Source organism: Dermacentor variabilis, chromosome 10 (assembly GCF_050947875.1).
Source record: "Dermacentor variabilis isolate Ectoservices chromosome 10, ASM5094787v1, whole genome shotgun sequence".
In the NCBI taxonomy this organism is placed as follows: Eukaryota; Metazoa; Arthropoda; class Arachnida; order Ixodida; family Ixodidae; genus Dermacentor; species Dermacentor variabilis.
The window spans coordinates 27,359,502-27,365,135 of record NC_134577.1 but is presented as its reverse complement, the minus strand read 5'-3'; positions in this window follow the sequence as shown (position 1 = coordinate 27,365,135).

The window sequence follows — 5,634 nt, the reverse complement described above, 5'->3', positions numbered from 1 at the left end:
TAGGGACGAAATGCAAAAACGACCGTGTTCCGTGCACTTGGCGCACGTCGAAGTAATCCAGGTGATCAAAGTTATTTCAGAGTACCCCCCTACGGCGTACTTAATAGTCAGATCGTGGTTTTTGCACGTAAAACCCCAGTTATATGTTTTTGGATCCTGGAACGTTGTTCGCCACCACCGCCTTTTCTCATGAACTCTAAGTGCGATAAGAATGCGGAACCCAGACGCCATGTGCTTCCTGATGCGAGGAAAAGAATGCGAGAGTGGGCTGAGAAAGATAGTGACTTAATACGTGCCCAATGTTGGAGGTCAAGGGGAGAAGCGTGCGCTCAGGAAGCAAAGCGCGCGTATGCTACTCCAAAGCCCAGCCTTGGCTTCGCATGTCTGTCCGCGGGGCTGATGACTTCCGGGACCCACGCGCTTCAACTAGGGGTAATGCGAGCCGGGTACAAATGCCAAGAGCGAGTCGACAAGGTTGGTGGCTTTATGCTTGCTGTCTTTCCGCACACCTAATGTCGTAGGTCACGTAATTTAACCTTCGGCGACGCGGTGAAGCGATCGGCAGCAAATACCGTTCCCTCCGATCTCATAGTGAAATATTTAGCACCCACAATCGACAAGGGCACAGTGAAGGGGTACCCACGAGCGCTTAGCGGAGGAATGCTCAGCGGAGGAACGGGTGCCTAAAAGCTGTGCTCTAAAAGAAACAAACAAAAAAATAAGCGCTTGTGTGTCCCCCTTTACTGTGTCCTTGTCGATTGTGCGCGCTAAATATTTCACTGTGAATTCGTACCAACTCGCCCAACTGTCAGTTCTGGTGCAGTCCCTGTGATCTGCCTGCGTTCTCCATAATATTAGCGATGTGAGAGCAAGTGCTTGCGGTCACCAAGGGAGATCTGTTCATGTATGTCGGTGTGCGTGGGGCGCAATGCTTGTTAACTTGCGTGTTTAGTTAGCAAGCAGACTTGGCAGTGGCTTAGCTCAGCTATGCCAGGATATACGTAGCGTAAAGGTAAGGTTTTGCTTGGTTCATCTCTTGCCTTGCTTGCTAACCTTAGCTTATCCGGCTATGGCCTTGTTCAGAAATGTGTCCAAACGGCGTTGAGCACGGCGTTGAGCTTCTTGGCGGCGTCTTTTCGCTAGGCGTCTTTTCGCTAGGCGTTCTTCGCGTTGCTCCGGTGTCTCAACCGCACGTTTTGCCTTGGTACGCTCGTTCGTTCAACGCTCGACTGCCAACTGCCAAGCGACAACCTCGGGGTCTGAAGAATTTAGGTTTTCCAGTCTTTTGCGCCGACTGGCGGCGGCTCGACTCCTTAACCTCCATGTCGAGCGCGCTGCATCAGCAGTCTTTCACGCGAATTTATACGCACGGTACGCCCTCCTTGCGCATGCGATGTGCCGCGCGGCGTCGCAATCGTAAATGCAGCAGCGGGTGCACACGGCGCCGGCGCGTGTGCGGAGACTGCGACGTCACACCTCTGGAATGCGCCGCAGTCTGCGGCGGCGAGGGCGACGGAGCTGCGCCTCTCGTGACGCCACGCGGCTCTCGCGCATGCGCAGTATGGCAGGCGCAGAAGCACGCGAAGCTCGGCTCCAACACGCGTAGTGTAGCTTTACGCTACAAAACGTAGTGGCGCGCAGGACGGGCGCTGCGGCGACGACTGCTACGAGACGGCTCCAGAGTAGCACGCCGTTCTTCTGCTTGAGGCGAACGCGTCGGCCGATACCATATATAGAAACAAAGCGCTGCATGAGCACAGGTATGTCTGCGGCTGCTGCTGTGAATGGCTGCTGCCGTCATCCGCGCTCTGCCTCTCGCGATCTCCCGATTTCCGAGGCAGTTGCATCACTCTTCGCTCTCTTTGCAATGTGCCACACGAGACAGATTGTCGGCGCCAGCTAATATATCACGAAAACACATATAGAGCTGCGCTCAAATTTATCGTTAGGGAGTGTCGCAATTGTCGGTAAAATTTTTCTTTACTCTATGGAGCACGCCTTTCTGAAGTCAATTTCTATTCACGTGGCAAAAAAGGTTACAGAAACACTTTTTTACAAAGATCTATCCACCCACGAAATTTCCTAAAAATGCCTTCGCTTGCAGTTAATATCGTCCCGAGTTGATAGTGAGTTGCTTTTGGGAAAGAAATAACTGGAACATCAATATATTTCATTGCCAATTTCAGTCACGGATATCTTCAAGCCTGCGCTTGTTCTAACGTTTCTGCTTCATAGACATAACTTCACTACTGCAGGGCTTTCGTTTCAGGGTTTTATTACACATCCTAAAGCCAATACAAAGAAGCCTAAACAGTCAAAGTTTGTAATTATTAAACTCTTTACTTCTAGAAGTGAGCTCGTTGTCGGTACATTTATATTTTAACGTTTTATTTGAAGACGTAGTAGTCGCATTAGTCGTAACGTATACCGTGATACACAGAATTATAGCTTGATCACTTGTGTTTCTCAATGGAAGTAAAGCAGCATTAATCTTTCAGACGGTTCTGGAGAATACATATGTGAAGCATCAAAGAAGCACCGCAAGGAACATGAATGAATGTTGTGATTAGCTTTTTTAGTATGCCGTAGTTAAGGGGAAGAGAAGACGCGGCCTTTTTATGCGATCTGACCTTTGCAAGTCAGTCCGCGTAAAAAGCAGTACGCAAATTTGTTGGCACTGATACTAACCGTAGTGATGCAAATATGCCGCGGAAAAGCAGTAGCTACGCAAATGTGAAAACACTTAGGTTCCCGTTGTGCAAGGAGCATTTGTTTTTATTCGTTGCAGCACGCAGCAGGTTCGTCTTTTACTGCACTCTATAGGCAGACGAAGCAATGGTTGTCAGATCAGGGAGTATGCAGAAGCCTCCTAACGCTTGATTATTGCGTTCTATCAGCTTTTCTTAGGAAACCAAGCTGGCCTAGGGCGCGTTCAACTGGCGCTGGAGCCTCCACGCGCTTTGTTCGCTCCCTGCGCAGTACTGTACTGCAATGGGGAGCGTTGCACAGTAATGAATAAGGGAACTTGCGCAGGCGGTGTTCAAAATGTAAGGAATTAGACTGCTACACAAGCTTCGCTCAGAGGTTGGTCCGAAATCTACGGCGTGCTCTTGTGTGCGGGAAAACCCCACAGGATGGCAATGATTGCTTCTAATGTTTTGTACATACGCTGCCGAAACACTGATGGATAATGCCACCCATGATGGGGAAAGTAACAATGCACTTGTTATTAGTGAAGCCAAATTATTGATATAACGGGCACTATTGGGCATATTCCATTGATTGAGGCATCGTTAGAACAGCCTAGACGTCGGAACAGAAAATCAGACAATCCGCCAAAAATTTTTGTCTTAACCGCTGCTCTCATGGAAAAATTGTGTTGCCGAATCGACCAAAGCGCAGATGTTGAGTCGTTTTTTTCTAGGTGTGCTTGACACTACAGGCTATTTTCGACAATATCGCCAGTCGAAGCTTCATTTTTTCAGATTCCCCAGTCAGCTAAATATTGTCATCACTGAACAATAGCTAACGTTCATTCGTCATTCCAGAAGGCACATTACGTTGCCAGTAGACGAATTTAAACGGATATGTTAAACAGCATGCAGAGGAATTGTTCGACAAAATGGGTCCATTTCTATAGGCCCGGTAAGGTGGCTGGAATTACCTGCACACAGAAATTTATCAGGCAAGTAATGTACGCCGATTGATTATTGTACATGAATTTGCTAATCACGCAAAATGATAACACTCAAAAACACAACATAAGAGCTTGACAGCAATTTCTGATACAAAGTTATTTTTTGTAATTCGTAATATTTACCCATTTCATTCGTGAAGGGGCTGTAGTATGCGTTTACGACGGTAGGGGCCACGATCCATCTGTAAAGGCGTCATAAATAAGTTCAATCAACAGGAAATAAATTTTATGAAGCGTTCTTGAAGGATGTGAGTAGTCTTTAATTTTTATACAAATGTATTAAAAATTCGCAGTTTCACCCGAAAGACAAAGTATCGATAGTGATAGCAAATCATTAGACAGTTATACGAAGTCAGGATAGCAGTTTTATCAGGCGTATAAACTTGGAAACATTGGCTTACTACCTGAATCGACAAGCATTGTGTCAGCGCGCACATGCAGAGATGAACATACCGCACTCATTGAGTGCGGACACTCGCTATCAAAACGCTGGTGCCAGTAAGCGCGGCTCCAGCAGCGATCCGAGTGACCTTCGTGCTGTCTATCACTTCAACGCTGGAGCGGCAAGAACACAGCGTGCACAAAGGTACGAGCCTCCTGAAGATCCCTGCAAGGTGTGGTGCACAATTGGCGCGCCAGCTGCACCATTATGCAGCTAAAAAAGTGGGATTGCAATGAATTGCAGTCTGCTGTGCCTAATGACGTTCCCGACGATTGGATCCATAAATACATGCCTGTTCTTATCTGGCTTCGTCCGAAGTAAGAGCAGCTTCCTGATTTCAGCATTTTTTCGGTATGATAATATAATTTTAAAAAGTGGGTCACTGATGTTGAAATCTCGAACCTGCAATGAAGAAAATAAATTAATGCATTAGGGACCGAATTTCCTGCATTAGTGGTTTGAATATGAACCTTGAGCTTTTGCTTACGTATGGAAAGCGCTTTTCCAAGACAGTGTCATTTAGAATCCATGCCGGAAATCCGATCTTTTTGGTCAATTTCTCCAACTGAACGAAAAAAGATTTTTGACAGTTTGGCATTCTTTTCGTGATATAATGCCGAAGGCTTTCTCTGCAAGAACCACTACTAACTGATCGTAGCATCTCCATATGACAACAGAATGTTCATGTACGTACACAAGTTAACCGGCCTACGTTTTTATGGTAATAGCTACTGTTGTTTGCCTAAATACTAACGTTAAGACGCAAAATTGTGCGGTGCCTTGGCACCTTGATGCTTCGCTCTAGATTTTCTTGCCAACTCGCCGTATGCAGACAGCGATTCGTGGGAGTTATTCATGGTTTGTGATGGCACACCTGTCCAGATGAAATTCGTGCCTTCTTTTTTGTAGAATTATTCATGTGAAGTTTAACCGTATGGCTCATATTTTAAGCACTGTGGTGTTCTTGGTGCAGCAATGGCGTGGTGCAGCGATGGCGTAGAGGTAGAGAATCCGCCTCGCGTGCAAGAGGACCGAGGTTCGAATGCCGGTGCCGCACAATTTCCCGCCGCATTAAAACAACAAGATCCAGGTGCTGATAAAATTCCATAAACAGGTTTGGAATGCGGCCTGATCCCGGTGACCAGAACCAGTAACGCACTCCCTCACCAGAGAAGGATTGGCCACCCTGCTGCAATATTTGGCCACAACATCCTGTATTAATACAACAATCGAACCGCGCCCCTCAGCTGCGAAGCAACTGACCACGGCGGCGGTCAGACCTGTGATGCAGCAGAGGGTTCTGAGAATCTCTGGATCCGGCCAGGCCGCCATTGGAACCTGAACCTGGCAACGTTTAACGCTAGAACGTTATCTAGTGAGGCGAGTCTAGGAGTGCTATTGGAGGATTTAGCGGGCATTAAATGGGATATATTAGGGCTCAGTGAGGATAGGTGCACAAATGAAGCATATATAGTGCTAAAAAGCGGGCAGGTCC